Genomic DNA, 19,491 nt, shown 5'->3' with positions numbered 1-19,491 from the left:
TGAGACTGTATAGAAATTACATTTAGAATGCAACATGACATCTTTTTTTACCATATGAGCTCTAATAAATTTAACTCATATATATTAAAAGTTTTTATTATGTGCAAGTTACTTTGCTGGCTCCTGGGGGTAAAATTGCAAATGTAATAAATATTCTTCAAAAAATACATAAATTTAGAAAGGAGTACAAACAAGTATATAGACAGAGACACAGAGTATTACAAGTTATTTTGACAAAAAGAATAGAAATTTTTAAATGGAAAAGTCTCATTAGATGAAGTGGCATACCAACAAGACATAAATATAAGTAAAAGATCTTCAGATGAAAAGCAGGTGTAAGGAAGAGTATTCAAGGAGAGGATGTGATTTGTGTAAATGTCTCAGAACAAGAAAGATCATGAAATTATAAGCCACAAAATAATTTATCTACCCCAAATAAAAATCATGAAGGCTAGAAAGTAGATGGTAGTAGAGTGATAAGAAGCTAGAGAGGCAACAGATGGCCAGTTCACGTAGAGTCCATATAGTTCATGTATAGTTGTCTATATGTAAATGCATAATAATCTAAGGCCAATGGCAAGTCAAAACTTGGAAAGTAGTAGGGGGTGGAAGAGATATATGATCATGTTTGCGTGTTGAAAGCCTTCTTTATTTTATCATGATATATTGATTAGAAAGCATCTGGGAAAGGCAGTGAGGCTAAGGGGGAGATAATTGTAGCTTTCTACATGAGCAATGAACCAGGAGCTTCTGTGTTTTCTATGAACCATAAACCAAAAAGCAATCTGCCATGTATATTAAGAAAAGGAAAATAAGCAACTTTAAAATCATGCTTTATAAGAGAAAAGTCTTCAAAATTTATTCAAAATATGGCTATTACAGGACACAAATATTAGTTATTAAGCTGAATGAGACTACCATATTTTTATGTCTAAATTCAGAGCTGTTCATGTTCTTAGTATTAATAGATACATTGCACTAGTGCTGAACACCATTTAAAATACAATTGAAAAACTTTTTGCTTATTCCAGTGACATTTAATCTAACAAAAATTTCATCTAAACAGTGTTCAGGACTCTTAAGTCTATATGGGATATGTCTGCCTTTGGCGTTGCCAGAGGCAAAATGTATTTTTGTTGATAGGATGAACATTATGCTTTCCTCTGAAATTCTCTGGTGATGGCTTGATCAGTAAGTCTTCAGTTTGTTCAAAGTACTTTTCTTATGTTTTGGACTTTTTGTGGTCTTTTTTGAATACAGGTGAGAGTCTGAATGATTTTGTTTTCTGGGAATTAAGATGATAGAGTAGTCTTTTCAGAAATGAATTACATGGAATATAAATAGACACATTTTTTCTCAGTGACAAAGTAAACAAATACATGGAAACAATTCCTAGGGAGATTTGTATTATGCGATTAAAAACTGTGTGTGTTCTATGACCTTAGAAAAATAGAAACTGTTGATTCATAAAATGACATTTATCTTACTTTAAACACAGTAATTAGAATAAATAGGGCTTGGTGGCCCTTCTTTCTTTCCCTCAAATCTTTTCCCTCCTTTTGTGTCATCTTTCATATTATTCTGGAAATATTTTTAAACTATATAAATGTAAATTTTGCCAAAGTACCAGTATATTAAGTCCTTTTATATATTAAATATATTGAGTAGTTTACTGCTTAAAAGTGCAGTGATTAAAAATATGGAAAGCGTGTTTCAAATCACATTAAATGCAAGTGAAATTAATAACAAGAGACGATCACGGGAAATACCAATTATTTAGAAATTCAACATTACTCATGTATATATAATTGTTGGGTCACATGAGAAAATTAGAAAAAATTCAAATCTGATGATAATGCAAAATGTCATATGACATTCATCATATATAGCCATAGTAGGGTTTGCTGCTGCTGCTGCTAAGTCAAATTCAGTCTTGTCCGACTCTGTGTGACCCCATGCATCACAGCACGCCAGGCTTCCCTGTCCACCACCAACTCCCAGAGTTCACTCAAACTCATATCCATCGAGTCGGTGATGCCATCCAGCCATCTCATTCTCTGTCGTCCCCTTCTCCTCCCGCCCCCAATCCCTCCCAGCATCAGAGTCTTTCCCAGTGAGTCAACTCGTCACATGAGGTGGCCAAAGTATTGGAGTTTCATCTTTAGCATCAGTCCTTCCAATGAACACCCAGGACTGATCTCCTTTAGAATGGACTGGTTGGATCTCCTTGCAGTCCAAGGGACTCTCAAGAGTCTTCTCCAACACCACAGTTCAAAAGCATCAATTCTAAACATTATGACAGAGTAAATGTCATCTATATAATGCAAGGTAATTTAAACAAACCGTTTCAACAGATATAGGAAAAGAATTTGAAAAAATAAACTTTAATTTCTGTTAAAAACTATCCGTAAACTAAGACTAGAGGAGAAATTCCTCAGTTTGATAAAAGACAAGTATGATAAGTCTACAGCTAATATGCTAATGGTGAAATAGAGTACACATAAGGATAACCATTCTTAACAATTCACATTCTAAGGAGAGTCCAAAAAAGCTATGGGAAATAATAACTGCATTTACTACACTTGCAGATTACAAGGTTAATATATAAAAATTAATTTTATTTTCAAACACTAGAAGTAAACAATAAGAAAATAAAATTTCAAATAATCTATTTTTGATAGTGTTGAAATTCATATGAATTTCAACACTATATATTTAGCAAAATTCAACCATATATTTAGCAAAATATGAACAAAAACTGTATGACCAAAAAAAAAAAACAAATTACAGATTTGAGAAAGTAAAGAAAATCTAAAGGAATGATGAGTTATTTTATATTTATGGCTTGGAAATCCATTATTGTTAAGAAATCAACTGTCTTCAAAATGATAGTAATCATAAACTATTTCTTGGATTTACATGGAAATACAAAAGACCTACTGTCCACATCATTAATTAAGAAAGATCAGCTATTGTCAGAACTCATATCCAACAGCAAACAATGACAACTCTAACGCAATATAAAATGGTGAAGCAAATTCTCCCCAAGTGCTATAAACCACTTTAACGAAAAAAAAAAAGAATTTTCCATTTGAAATACAGTATTATTATTTCTTATCTCGTTTTGTAAAAATGAACTTTAGAAAATTTAGGGGGCACATCAGATTTTATTTAAAAAAAAAAGGATTAACTTGCTCTTTATTGGCATTTCTTTCAAATTTGGACATAGTCACTTTTATAATAAATGCAAGGTTACCAAAGAGATGGCTGAGTTTTACTTTCCTTCAGACAGAGTTGAACTGGGTGAGATGTCATGGAAGCATTTTACACTAAGGTTCTAGATGGTATTCATACTTGGATTCATCACCGCTCTTCTTTGCTTATATAATTCCCATTTTATTAAGATGAAATGTTCCCTGATAAAGGGGATGTATTGCAGTCTGCTTGAACCCATGAATCTCAAACCCTGGTGCACATTCTATTTACCAATGGAACTTCTAAGAAATCCTGTTTCTCTTGGAGATTTTGGACCAATTGGTTAGAGATACCAACCAGGAACAATACGTTTAAAGACCTCTAAATTTTTTAACTGATTAATATTAAGAAAATAGTGGCATCTGTTAGGCTAGAGATTGAACTGTCAATACCTAGACTTGAAGGGATTTTTTTTTTTTTAATTTCTGATGAAATACAAACATGAGACCAGGAGAAATTCTTTATGTTTCTATAGCTGCTTGTCCCCAACCTTCCCACATTCTTTGTTTCTTTATTTTTAGAATGCTGAAGCTTGACAATCTCATGTTGGAAAATGTGGCAGCCCTTTCCTAATCTTGAAGAGTGATAATTTCATAACGCAAAAAGCTGTAAAATGAAAAGGAGTGAGGGAACGGGAATTTTTATGATATAAATTGCAGAATCAACCCTAAAGATTTCTTGACATTAAGCAGTGAATAGTCTCTGCAAATAGGTTTTCTGCTGTGAAAGTGAAAGTGGCTCATTCGTGTCCGACTCTTTGCGACCCCATAGACTATACAGTCCATGGAATTCTCCTGGCCAGAATACTTTAGTGGGTAGCCTTTCCCTTCTCCAGGGGATCTTCCCAATCCAGGGATCAAACCCAGGTCTCCCGCATTGCACGCAGATTCTTTACCAGCTGAGCCACAAGGAAAACCCAACCACCAAATATATACCAACTGATTTAATTATTGAACCATGCAATAACTCAACACTTAGAACTTAATTCAGGAAAGTTAAAACAAAAGAAGCTTTTTAGACCAGGTTTATGCCATTACAATCTTTCATTTTCTTCCAAAGAGGCATTCCCCGAAACTCTTGTCCTCTGAACTAGCTTAGACTAGTTGTTGTGCCTTTTGATAAAGTCATTGTTTTAGTGTTCATAGTGTTCTCCAATAATACGGTTGCAGTTACATTTGATCCAGCCTGCCTCATATACAACTAATACCTAGTTTAACAATTTACACACACTGAGGTCAGAACCATATTGTGGCATTTTGTGTTCAGAATTCAGGTATTCAAATGCATTTATTGAGAACCAATAATATCAGTCTGTTTAACTTAGTGTATAAATATATGAAATTTGGAATAAAACATGTTCAAATTCAATCCTTCACATAAATGGTTATTTAAAGCACTCTGACAGGGGAAAGACCCTGTGGCCTTTCGAAGGACAGTGGAAAGGGTTACAGAACTGGAATAATAGAGAAAAATATGTGAAGTATATAGAACGAGGTAGTATAGGCTATTGTGTTATCCAGCAATCTGTAACTCAAGGCCCATAAGGGGAAGTCATTCAAAAGACTGAGAAATATTTTGTTAAAAAACATTGTTCTCACATTTTTTTCATATCAAGGCAAGAAGAGGTCAGATAAATCCTCCCAAATAAATTGTATATAAACTAATGCAGTTGGTTGTGGAAACCTCCTTGAATTGTAATACTACATCATACTTTAAAAATTTATGCTGAAATATTATATCATTTTCTGGTATACAGTAAAGTTGTGATGAAGGAATATTGAATAAAAATGGGAATAAACAGAAGATAAACAATAACCAATGAATTCAAAGCTACAGTCAATGAAGCAAAGCCATGAGAAAGTTGAAACCAAGACTGTTCAGGTCACTTCAGGGGCTAGAACCCAACTGAAAAGCCACCAGGACTCATTCTGCTTCTCTCTTCATTCTAATAGACAGTCTTTCCACCTGTCAAAAATAGGAAGTCAAGAAAAACCGGAAGTAACAGACAAATTTGGCCTTGGAGTACAGAATGAAGCAGGTCAAAGGCTAATAGAGTTTTGCCAAGAGAATGCACTGGTCACAGCAAACACCCTCTTCCAACAACACAAGAGAAAACTCTGCACATGGACATCACCAGATGGTCAATACCGAAATTGGATTATTTTTATTCTTTGCAGTCAAAGATGGAGAAACTCTATACAGTCAGCAAAAACAAGACCGGGAGCTGACTGTGGCTCAGATAGTGAACTCCTTATTACCAAACTCAGACTTAAGTTAAAGAAAGTAGGGAAAACCTTTAGACCATTCAGGTATGACCTAAATCAAATCTCTTATGATTATATAGTGGAAGTGACAAAGAGACTCAAGAGACTAGATCTGATAGACAGAGTGACTGAAGAACTATGGACAGAGGTTCATGACACTGTAAAGGAGATAGGGATCAAGACCATTCCCAAGAAAAAGAAATTCAAAAAAGCAAAATGGCTGTATGAGGAGGCCTTACAAATAGCTGTGAAATGAAGAGAAGTGAAAAGCAAAGGAGAAAATGTAAGATGTACCCATTTGAATGGAGAGTTCCAAAGAACAGCAAGGAGAGATAAGAAAGCCTTCCTCAATGATCAGTGCAAAGAAATAGAGGAAATAATAGAATGGGAAAGATGAAAGATCTCTTCCATAAAACTAGAAATATCAAGCGAACATTTCATGCAAAGATAGGCACAATAAAGGACAGAAATTGTATGATCTAACAGAAGCAGAAGATATTAAGAAGAGATGGCAAGAATACACAGAACAACTATAAGATCTTCATGACCCAGATAATCACGATGGTGTGATCACTCACCTACAGCCAGACATCCTGGAATGCTAAGTCAAGTGGGCCTTAGGAAGCATCACTATGAACAAAGCTAGTGAAGGTAATGGAATTCCAGTTGAGCTACTCCAAATCCTAAAAGATGATGCTGTGAAAGTACTGCCCTCAATATGCTAGCAAATTTAGAAACCTCAGCAGTGGCCACAGGACAGGAAAAGGTCAATTTTCATTCCAACCCCCAAAGAAAGTCAATGCCAAAGAAATGTTCAAACTACTGCACACTTCCACTCATCTCACATGCTAGTAAAGTAATGCTCAAAATTCTCCAAGCCAGGCTTCAACAGTAAGTGTACCATGAACTTCCAGATGTTCAAGTTGGATTTAGAAAAGGCAGAGGAACCAGAGATCAAATTGCCAACATCTGTTGGATCATCAAAAAAGTAAGAGACTTCCAAAAAAACATCTATTCCTGCTTTATTGACTCTGCCAAAGCCTTTAACTCTGTGGACCACCACAAACTGTGGAAAATTCTGAGAGATGGGAATACCAGACCACCTGACCTACCTCTTGAGAAACCTGTATGCAAGTCAGGAAGCAACAGTTAGAACTGGCCATGGAACAGACTGGTTTCAAATAAGGAAAGGATCACATCAAGGCTATACATTGTCACCCTGGCATTTAACTTACATGTATTATGAGAAATGCTATGCTGGATGAAGCACAAGCTGAAATCACGATTACTGGGAGAAATATCAATAAACTCAGAAATGCAGATATTACCCTTATGGCAGAAAGCAAAGAAGGACTAAAGAGACTCTTGATGAAAGTGAAAGAGGAGAGTGAAAAAGTTGGCTTAAAACTTGATATTCAGAAAACTAAGATCATGGCATCTGTTCTCATCATTTCATGGCAAATAAATGGGGAAACAGTGGAAACAGTGTCAGACTTGATTTTTTTGGGCTCCAAAATCACTGTGGATGCTGATTGCAGCCATGAAATTAAAAGACGCTTATTCCTTAGAAGGAAAGTTATGACCAACCTAGACAGCATATTAAAAACAGAGACATTACTATGTCAACAAAGGTCTGTTTAATCAAAGATATGGTTTTTCCAGTAGTCATGTGTGGATGTGAGAGTTGGACTATAAAGAAAGCTGAGCACTGAAGAATTAATGCTTTTGACCTGTGGTGTTGGAGAAGACTCTTGAGATTCATTTGGATTTCAGGGAGATCCAACCGATCCGCCCTAAAGATAATCAGTCCTAAATATGCATCGGAAGGACTGACGTTGAAGCTGAAACTCCAATACTTTGGTTACCTGATGTGAAGAATTGATTCATTGAAAAGATCTTGATGCTGGCAAAGACTGAAGGCAGGAGGAAAAGGGGAAGACAGAGGATGAGATGGTTGGATGGCATCACCGACTCACTGGACATGAGTTTGAGTAAACTTTGGGAGTTTGTGATGGACAGGGAGGCCTGGCATGCTGTAGTCCATGGGGTTGCAAAGAGTTGGACAAGACTGAGCAACTAAACTGAACTAACATGATTTTTCTCATATCTGTAAAAGACAAGGTATTTAGCCAAAGTTAATAATTTGAGTTATTAAGAGAGTTCCAGAAAAACGTCTATTTCTGCTTCATTGACTATGCCAAAGCCTTTGACTGTGTGGATCACAATAAACTGTGGAAAATCCTGAAAGAGATGGGAATACCAGACCACCTGACCTACCTCTTGAGGAACCTGTATGCAGGTCAGGAAGCAACAGTCAGAACTGTACATGGAACAACAGACTGGTTCTAAATAGGAAAAGGAGTACGTCAAGGTTGTATATTGTCACCCTGTTTATTTAACTTCTGTGCAGAGTACATCATGAGGAATGCTGAACTGGAAGAAGCACAGGCTGGAATCAAGATTCCCGGGAGAAGTATCAATCACCTCAGATATGCAGACGACACCACCCTTATGGCAGAAAGTGAACAGAAACTCAAAAGCCTCGTGAGGAAAGTGAAAGAGGAGATTGAAAAGGTTGGCTTGAAGCTCAACATTCAGAAAACAAAGATCATGGCATCTGGTCCCATCACTTCATGGGAAATAGATGGGAAAACAGTGGAAACAGTGTCAGACTTTATTTTTTTGGGCTCCAAAATCACTTTGGATCCTGATTGCATCCACGAAATTAAAAGACGCTTACTCCTTGGAAGGAAAGTGATGATCAACCTAGATAGGATATTAAAAAGCAGAGACATTACTTTGCCAACCAAGGTCCGTCTAGTCAAGGCTATGGTTTTTCCAGTGGTCATGTATGGATGTGACAGTTGGACTGTGAAGAAAGTTGATCTCCGAAGAATTGATGCTTTTGAACTCTGGTGCTGGAGAAGACTCTTGAGAGTCCCTTGGATTGCAAGGACATCCAACCAGTCCATTCTAGAGGAGATCAATCCTGGGTGTTCATTGGAAGGACTGATGCTAAAGCTGAAACTCCAATACTTTGGCCACCTCATGTGACGAGTTGTTTCACTAGAAAAGACTCTGATGCTGGGAAGGATTGAGGGCGGAGGAGAAGGGGATGACAGAGAATGAGATGGCTGGATGGCATCACCGAGTTGATGGACATGAGTTTGAGTGAACCCCGGGAGTTGGTGATGGACAGGGAGTTTTGGCATGCTGTGATTCATGGGGTCACAAACAGTCGGACACAACTGAGAGACTGAACTGAACTGAACTGAACTGAATATTGAGTAGCATCAAATGTTTTAATAAAAAACAGTTTCAGTTAATATAGTCATCATGTGCTTAGTTGCTCAGTCATATCTGACTCTTTGCCATCCCATGATTTGTAGCCTACCAGGCTCCTCTACCCATGAAATTTTCCACACAAGATTACTGGAGTGGGTTACTATTTCGTGCTCCAGGGGATCTTCCCAATCCATGGTTTGAATCCACATTTATTGTGTCTCCTGAATTGGCAGGCAGATTCTTTAGCACTGAGCCACCTGGAACTCTCAGAGTCAACATAATTCCATTTGTCTATTCAATCATGTTTTAATGGTGGTAAGTAGTTTACTAATTTACATATCTATTACTTTTTATATTCATCTCTTAATTTACTTGTCATGTATATTTTTCATATGATATCTTCTAATCTGTTATATAGTCCATGTTCCAAAATGGTTCAAGGTGGTTTATGCTGTACAACATTGATCTAATAAGAATTGAATGCTTAAAAGCTGCAAAACTATATTTGCTCTAGACACCGAAACTGCATCTGTTTCATATCTCTAGAGCCCAGAATAGGCAAACTTGTGATTAAAATGGTCTTCCCTTTCTAGAGTGTTTCATCACTGTCTCAGTGTTCTCTTTGGAAAATTTCTCACTCCAGGCCCTGTCTTCCTTGTCAGGGCTAGGGTGGAGTTTTGAGTGAGTGAGCATTTCAGGCCTCTGTGCAGTGGCTGTGTCTGCAAGGTACTTGGCTAGATGATAAATCTAATCCAACATAAAAATAACAGAAAATGACTAGGATATATCAATGTCCAAATATCATGCCAGCATGCCTCCCTCCATTCACAGTACATTTTAAACTCAGAAGAGGTGAAATTTCTATGATAGTAAAGGTTAAGACAAAGGAGAGGCAGAAACCATGGCGTCCTCATGTCACAGGAAGAGACTTTTAGGAAGTATTAGAGCCAAATGCTCTTGTTTAAAAATATAAAAAATTAGTTACTGCCTACTTAGCACTTGAGAAAACTCAAGAGGAAGATACATTGTGTTGAGTATAATAATAGACACAAGATTTTAAAATTGTGTATATGACAATAGGGCACATAAGAATTGAAAATCTAATACACAGTTTTTTACTAATCCTTCTACATAATTGTATGGCAATTTAAACACAGTTCTTGAATGAATTAAAACATTTTATTTCCTTGTAGAATAAAATTTATAAATCTTGTTATGTCTTTTTGTAACATAACATTTTAAGTGGTCATGGATGTTTCAAGGAGAGAAAATAATTTCTGTTACTTATGAATCTCTCAGAGATGTCATAAGGGAAAGTAGTCACCATGGTAATTATTTTGGAGGGAAGAAAACACTGAGCCAATAAAGACTCAGCAATTTCCCCAAAGTAGACTAGATGAGACCAAGATTTAAGCTCCACTGTCTGATGCTAGGAGGGATTGGGGGTGGGAGGAGACGGGGACGACAGAGAATGAGATGGCTGGATGGCATCACCGACTCGATGGACATGAGATTGAGTGAACTCCGGGAGTTGGTGATGGACAGGGAGGCCTGGCGTGCTGTGATTCATGGGGTCGCAAAGAGTCGGACACGACTGAGCGACTGAACTGAACTGAACTGAACTGAAACCTGTTTCTGAATTTCGTTTCTTTGTATTCTAGGTTTTCTTAAGGTAAATAAAGCCAAGAGACAGAAATAGTTAGAGATGACATTATTATAGATCTACATATGCCAGTAGATTTGTAAATGGTAAAATTCTATAATATTTCTCATGCTAACCTAACAGATGGTACTGCCTCCATAAAATGCTAGCACCAACACAGAAATTAATAGATTTAATTAGCATTAATTTATCTGAATTAAAGAAAGAGGGTATTTTTACACCAAGATTGATTTAAATTTTATATAAAACACATAGATGGAAAAACTTTCATGTATTTATTCTACAGTGCATGTTTATGCATATATATAGATATAGATAGATATAGATATACCTATTTATAATTTTAACACAAAAAGTAGCTTCATAGCCTGGTGAATCCATGAATGTTCTGTTATAAGAAATTATTATCTTGGCAGTCAAGTGTACCAGGTCTTATAATAGGAATCTCCTTCACTAGCTCTAACAAGCAAATTCCCTGTTTCCCAAGAGATTCTTGAATGTGTATCTGCGTTGAAAGGATAGCCTATCTACACTGTGGTTTTTCTCTTTTTATCTTCAATATTTGGAATTCAGCTCAGGTCAGGACCAAAGAAGCAATTCTACTTCACAAGAGCTGCAGCTGGTTTCCTCCAGTGCCCCTCCATTCATAGAAGGGAAGGAGTGGCAGACTCATACAAGATTAGTTTAAAAGGAAAAGCAATTCTGCTTCCTCACCCTCATGAAGTCTTGAGCTACACTGGCCAGGATTCAAAAAAGAAAGGCTCAAGTGAAAAAAACGTGGCTGTTGGTGAAAACAATACTTGGAGACATGCACCAGGTTATTTGGACTTTTGCCAATGAATACATCACTAGAAGATGAAGATGGCATGGCTTCCCTCCACCATCTGGCTTAATCAAATTGAGAAACAATAAGCCAAAGGTTTCTTTCTCTTAGCCATGTGTTATTATTGTTTAGTTATGAATTGTTTTTCAAATATTATAAAGTTTCTTAAATATATGTATAAATATAACACATGAAACAAATAAGTAATTCTTATTATACTAATATTACAAACTAATGATGAATTCTATCAAAATCTCATTGATGTGAAATATTGGGATTATCTCAATAGTATGTTTTCCCTTTCCCCTTTTTTTTGTAGACACAAATAGAAGAAATTTTAATCAAAATACAAATACAGAAATTATTTTAATTTCATGAAAATGTAATATTTTCTTTATGTTTTACTTAAGCATTCTAAGTTGAAAAGTTCCAGTGGCAAATAGAATAAAAAGAAAAGTAAAATTATATATATATATATATTTGTATACATGTACATATGTGTGTGCATGTGTCATCATTTGCTAAGCACTGGTAATAGAAATAATACATGATCCCCACTTGGAAGTGGGGAAATAAACTTAACTGGGAAAACTATAAAAGTTAATAGATTTTCCCAAATTTACAAAGTTAATGTCAGTAACTAAATTACAGAAAAAATTCATTTTGTCTTCCAACATTCTAATTCCTTCCCCTTTCACATATTTATATCCTCTCGTAATGAATGAGCTCATCTGACCTTAGTTATCTCCTTAAAGGCCCCATCTCCAAGTACAGTCACATTCTGAGTTATTGAGGGTTAGAACTTCAACATATGAATTTTGGAGGGAGGCAATTCAGCACATAAGAGAAAACAGACTATCTTTGAAAGTTAAAAATGATACCTCTTATTATGATTAAAATATAAATTTTAATATATAAATATAAATTAATATAAAATTTAAAGGAGACTAAAGATTGTTGACTATTTATGCTAATTTTTATATACACGTAACCATGATCACATTGGACTCTACATAATGGAATAATAGCTAACTTTTATTCAGTTTTATTTTCTAGATATTTTTCTGTTTTCCATGTGTTAGTGATTTCATTGTTCAAATTGTTTAAGATTGATTCTGTTAACCAGAATTTTTTGGCAGAGAAAATAAACCTATAGATTTGTAGTGACTTTTACAGGGAAATGTAAATACATACTAAGGAATTCAGCAAAGCTATATTGCTCATTCTGTCTAACTTTAAGTCCAAACATTTATTTATATAGGATGTGACTTTTTGAAAATTTATTATAACATATCTTGGTTGTATTTGAATTAGATTTTTAAGAAGAAAAGTATAATATAACATATATTTTATACTGTTGTGTGTAGTCTCTCAGTGGTGTCTGACTCTTTGCGACCCCATGGACTGTTTCCCACCAGGCTGCTCCATCCATGGGATTCTCCAGGCAAGAGTACTGGAGTGGGTTGCCATGCCCTTCTTCAGGGGATCTTCCTGACCGAGGGACCGAACCCAGGTCTCTGGCTTTGCAGGCAGATTCTTTACCATTTGAACTACTTAGAAAGCCCCTTTATACTGCTGGTTTACTAAAACGTTGTAAGGATACTAATAAAATTAAGTACTTCACTTTGTTCCATCACAGAAATATTTGATTACACCAGTAATTGTACAGCACGATAGCAATGGTGAATTCACAAAGCCGTATTCTGGATAACCACTGCAATATTTTGCTCTCCTGGAATCTGCTTGGTTACACAAATATTGAGCCTAAGTAGGAAGGAAAGTTATGACCAACCTGCTGCTGCTGCTAAGTCACGTCAGCTGTGTCTGACTCTGTACGACCCCATAGACGGGCAGCCCACCAGGCTCCCCAGTCCCTGGGACTCTCCAGGCAAGAAAGAACACTGGAGTGGGTTGCCATTTTCTTCTCCAGTGCAGGAAAGTGAAAGTGAAGTTGCTCAGTCGTGTCCGACTCTGTGCGACCCCACAGAGGGGCAGCCCACCAGGCTCCCCCGTCCCTGGGATTCTCCAGGCAAGAACACTGGAATGGGTTGCCATCTCCCCCTCCAAGGCAGGAAAGTGAAAATGAAGTCGCTCAGTCGTGTCCGACTCCTAGTGACCCCAAGGACTGCAGCCCACCAGGCTCCTCCGTCCATGAGATTTTCCAGGAAAGAATACTGGAGTGGGGTGCCATTGCCTTCTCCAACCTGAGATAGCATAAAAAAAGCAGAGACATTACTTTGCAAACCAAGGTCCGTCTAGTCAAGACTATGGTTTTTCCCGTGATCATGTATGGATGTGAGAGTTGGACTGTGAAGAAAGCTGATTGACAAAGAATTGATGCTTTTGAACTGTGGTGCTGGAGAAGACTCTTGAGAGTCCCTTGGACTGCAAGGAGATCCAACCAGTCCATTCTAAAGGAGATCAATCCTGGGTGTTCATTGGAAGGACTGATGCTAAAGATGAAACTCCAATACTTTGGCCACCTCATGTGACGAGTTGACTCACTGGAAAAGAGTCTGATGCTAGGAGGGATTGGGGGTGGGAGGAGACGGGGATGACAGAGAATGAGATGGCTGGATGGCATCACCGACTCGATGGACATGAGTCTGAGTGAAGTCCGGGAGTTGGTGATGGATAGGGAGGCCTGGTGTGCTGTGATTATGGGGTCGCAAAGAGTCGGACACGACTGAGTGACTGAACTGAACGGAACTGAAAGAGAAAGCTATGACCAATCTAGACAGCATATTAAAAAGCAGAGACATTACTTTGCCAACAATGGTCCATCTAGTCAAAGCTATGGGTTTTCCAGTAGTCATGTATGGATGTGAGAGTTGGACCGTAAAGAAAGCTGAGTGCCAAATAACCGATGTTTTTGAACTGTGGTGTTGGAGAAGACTCTTGAGAGTCCCTTGGACTGTGAGGAGATACAACCAGTCCATCCTAAAGGAAATTAGTCCTGAATATTCATTGGAATGACTGATGCTGAAGCTGAAGCTCCAATATTTTGGCCATCTGATACATAGAACTGACTCATTGGAAAAGACCCTGATGCTGGGAAAGATTGAAGGCAGGAGGAGAAGGGGACAACAGAGGATGAGATGGTTGGATGGCATCACTGACTCAGTGGATGAGAGTTTGAGTAAGCTCTGGGAGTTGGTGATGGACAGGGAGGCCTGGCATGCTGCAATCCATGGGGTCGCATAGAGTCGGACACGACTGAGTGACTGACCTGAAAGATAAAACTTCAGACACGTTTCACACGATTCTCATCCACTTATACAAATAAACAAAGATTTACAAGGTTGCGAAATTCTTTCAGTATAAATAATTTCAATGCTAGATCTATTTTTTCCCATATCATTTTTGTAGAGTAATCCACAGGACTGTAAGAGGTCAGTCTTCATTCCAATCCCAAAGAAAGTCAATGCCAAAGAATGCTCAAACTACCGCACAATTGCACTCATCTCACACGCTAGTAAAGTCATGCTCAAAATTCTCCAAGCTAGGCTTCAGCAGTATGTAAACCGTGAACTCCCAGATGTTCAAGCAGGTTTTAGAAAAGGCAGAGGCACCAGAGATCAAATTGCCAACATCCGCTGGATCATGGAGAAAGCAAGAGAGTTTCAGAAAAACATCTATTTCTGCTTTATTGACTATGCCAAAGCCTTTGACTGTGTCTGTCGATCACAATAAACTGTGGAACATTCTGAAAGAGATGGGAATCCCAGACCACCTGACCTGCCTCTTGAGAAACCTGTATGAGGTCAGGAAGCAACTGTTAGAACTGGACATGGAACAACAGACTGGTTCCAAATAGGAAAAGGTGTACGTCAAGGTTGTATATTGTCACCTTGCTTATTTAACTTATATGCAGAGTACATCATGAGGAACGCTGGGCTGGAAGAAGCACAAGCTGGAATCAAGATTGCTGGGAGAAATATCAATAACCTCAGATATGCAGATGACACTACCCTTATGGCAGAAAGTGAAGAGGAACTCAAAAGCCTCTTGATGAAAGTGAAAGAGGAGAGTGAAAAGGTTGGCTTGAAGCTTAACATTCAGAAAACAAAGATCATGGCATCTGGTCCCATCACTTCATGGGAAATAGATGGAAAAACAGTGGAAACAGTGTCAGACTTTGTTTTTTTGGGCTCCAAAATCACTGCAGATGCTGATTGCAGCCATGAAATTAAAAGACGCTTGCTTCTTGGAAGGAAAGTTATGACCAACCTTGATAGTATATTAAAAAGCAGAAACATTACTTTGCCAACCAAGGTCTGTCTAGTCAAGGCAATGGTTTTTCCTGTGGTCATGTATGGATGTGAGAGTTGGACTGTGAAGAAGGCTGATCGCCGAAGAATCGATGCTTTTGAACTGTGGTGCTGGAGAAGACTCTTGAGAGTCCCTTATACTGCAAGGAGATCCAACCAGTCCATTCTAGAGGAGATCAATCCTGGATGTTCATTGGAGGGACTGATGCTAAAGCTGAAACTGCAATACTTTGGCCACCTCATGCGACGAGTTTACTCACTGGAAAAGACTCTGATGTTGGGAAAGGTTGGGGGCGGGAGGAGAAGGGGATGACAGAGAATGAGATGGCTGGATGGCATCACCGACTCTGTGGACATGAGTTTGAGTGAACTCCGGGAGTTGGTGATGGATAGGGAGGCCTGGAGTGCTGTGATTCATGGGGTCGCGGAGAGTCGGACACGACTGAGCGACTGAACTGAACTGACTGAGGGTCGATCATACCACAAAAGCTACAGTATTAATTCTTAGGACCACAGATGTGTGCTTTTCTTTCAGTGCTTAATTGGAATTAAAAAGCCAGACTTCAACATCAAATTTAATTTTTCAATGTATGGGGATACACCATTGGGAAAGTGTAGCAAAGGATATTCCCTTGTTGTCCAGGATTATATTTTTAAATACAGAAACATATAAGTTGGTGTTAACTTTTTTATTTTTTCACTTTTACCTTGACAGCATTTTTGAAAAAATGTCAAACACAGATAATTGCCTTGTAAAGTAGAAAACAATTTCAATCTTTCATCCTCAAGGCTACTTTATAAAAAGTAAATAATGTTGTATAATATAGACAATTTTAAATAAATCATAATTCCTTGAATTTATAAAGATGAAAAGCCACTGTAGTAACAAAATTAGATGTCACACTATGCTAAATATGCAAAAAAAATCCTCTTTATGCAGATGGTGGAAATCAAATCCATTCTCAACTTCACAAGGCATGTCTATATGATGAAAAATATCATTTTAACAAATGATCCATCTGCCATATTCAGCCATCTTAAAAGCAAAAATGAAATGTAAATATCTCGTGGCTAATTGTACAGAAATATTGTGCCTTTTAAAAATTATAAATAATATGTGCAACTCCATTCAATGGTTCTTTGATAAGCCAATTTTCTATTCACTCTTAAGATAACTATGTCATTAAGGTATTTTTTTTTAGTTGATATTTTTAAAGTGAAGCTATTAGTTAAAACAAACAAACAGAGAACTTCATCCAATGGAACACATAGATATACATACAAATATCTATTTATGCTCATATCTATGTATTGGTAGATATAGACATCAATAAATCTATTATTATTATTGAGAAATAATTTCACCTAGTGTATATATATATAAAAGTTGAGAAAATTAGACTCTAAAACATTTTTGTTATATATAATTTCATGGATAGTATAGTTGTAAGTGTTGGACATGACTGAGTGACTTTCACTTGCACTTTTCATATCAGGCTTCCCTGTTAACACAGTTGGTAAAGAATACGCCTGCAATGCAGGAGACCCTGATTCGATTCCTGGGTCAGGAAGATCTGCTGAAAAATGGATAAGCTACCCACTCCAGTATTCTTGGGCTTCCCTTGTGGCTCAGTTGGTAAAGAATCTGCCTGCAATGTGGGAAACGTGGGCTCTATCCCTCGGTTGGGAAGACCCCCTTGAGAAGGGAAAGGCCACCCACTTCAGTATTCTGGACTAGAGAATTCCATGGACTGTATAATCCATGGGGTCCCAAGGAGTTGGACACAACTGAGCAACTTTCACTTTCATATATATATATATAAGTAAATACAAAAATATATATAAAATATTATACTTTATGTTTTGCATTACAAGCTCTTAAAATGTTTTTACATAGACAGATTTTATTTTTCTTGACAGAATGTTTTTTATGTCTTTTGAGAGAAAAAGTGCTCATTTGAGTCAAAGATTATATTACAATGTGATTATCACCTCTCTCTGATCAATTTTCTCTTTGCTTTATTTCTAAATAGAGGAATAGATCTTTGAGTTTTCCCTATATTTCACTGATTACATTATATGCCATATCAACTGTTTTGACTGTTTCTAAACCTTTTGAAAATTTTATACAAACTTTTATCTCTGTTGTCATCCCAACCTGCTCTCTTTTCATTAGATAGCCTAGCTTTTTAGGAAACAAGTATCAGGTTATGCCTCTACGAAAATACAAATATTTTCTTACTGTAGAGTTGTAAGGGATTATATTGGTGTTCTTCCCAGATTCCTGTTGATCCCTTTTATGTTTTTGTGCACAACTTCTCTGGCATCTGTGTGTTTGCTTCACATGCATCTTGTATAGGATTCCCTTTGGATGACTATGCCAGGTTACTTAGCTTGCTTTTCAGAGAAAAGTGTCTAGGAATTTTCATTGCTGAAGTGAAGGGGAAGAACAAGGATTTCGCCAATAACTGACTAGTTGGGTCAGTTATTGACCCATCTCCATTTCTAGTTAACTAGAAAATCAACTCCATTTTCTAGTCATGATTTACAGTTAGCTGCTTCCTCGGAATGGAAAGGGAAAGGTGGAAGCTAGGGTGTGGCCTCTTTCCTCTATCATTTCTAATGCTCAACATTATTCTTCCACCAAAATTCCTGGTAATTCCTCACTTTACAATCTGACTCTGTAGAACCAGTCTTATGACCTGAACTTTTCTCTGAGATGCCACAGAAATGAAGATCCATGTTAAACTAAATAAAATCATATATATTATTATGTAACATATATGGTATATAATATTGCGTACAGACAGTCTCCAGCTTACAATGGTTCAACTCAACATTTTTTTTACTTCATTATGGATGGTGCAAAAGTGATAACACATTCAGTAGAAACTGAACTTCAAATTTTGAATTTGATCTTTTCTTGGGCAGTGAACCATATGAGATGGATGCTCTCTCATGATGCTGGGCAGAAGCAGTGAGCTGCAGCACCAGATCAGCCACAGGAATCACAAGAGGGAACAACCAATACACTTATAACCATTCTGCTCCCTTACAACAATTCTGTTATTCACTTACTGTATGATTTTCATTAAATCACATGAGATATAAATACTTAATGATAAAATTAAAGTGTTAGATGAGTTTGCCCAACCATAAGCTATTGTAGGTGATAGGAGCACATTCATGGTAGATAAGGCTAGGGCTATAATGTGTTTTTGACTTATGATATTTTTAACTTATAACAGATTATCTGGGCCTATATACCTGGATTTGTACCCAAACATGTACAGTAAATTAATATTTGACTTGAGACTCATGAATAGTCAATGGAGATAAGACAGTCTTTTTAATAAATGGTGCTGGGATAATAATATAATTCATATGTAAGAAAATGAACTGGACCCATAACTTATACCACTCAAAAATTAACTCAAAACAGATTAAAGATTTAAATATAAGATTAAAGTTATAAAATGTTTAGAAGAAAACAACAATAAGACTCTTTGACATGAGTCTTAGTAATGATTTTTTGGATATGACACCTAAGGCATAAGCAACAAAATAAAAAATAAGCAAGCAAGATTATATTAAACCAGAAAACTTCTGTACAATAAAAAAAACCCATCAGAAAGTGAAAATACAATCTATGAACCAGCAAAAATATTTACAAGCCATATATCTGATAATGGCTTAATATTCAAAACAAACTAAAAATTCATACAATATTAAACAAATAGTAAACAAACAAACCAAATAAATCCACTTGAAAATGGGCAAAGGACATAAATAGATATTTGTTCAAAGAAAATATACAAAGGAACAACAGGCACATGACAAGATACTCAACATCACTAGTCATTCAGTTCAGTTCAGTTCAGTCGCTCAGTCGTGTCTGACTCTTTGCGACCCCATGAATCACAGCACGCC

Source organism: Moschus berezovskii, chromosome 19, assembly GCF_049115385.1.
Source record: "Moschus berezovskii isolate FMDL1 chromosome 19, NW_MosBer_1.0, whole genome shotgun sequence".
Classification (NCBI taxonomy): domain Eukaryota; kingdom Metazoa; phylum Chordata; class Mammalia; order Artiodactyla; family Moschidae; genus Moschus; species Moschus berezovskii.
This window is presented reverse-complemented; position numbering follows the sequence as displayed.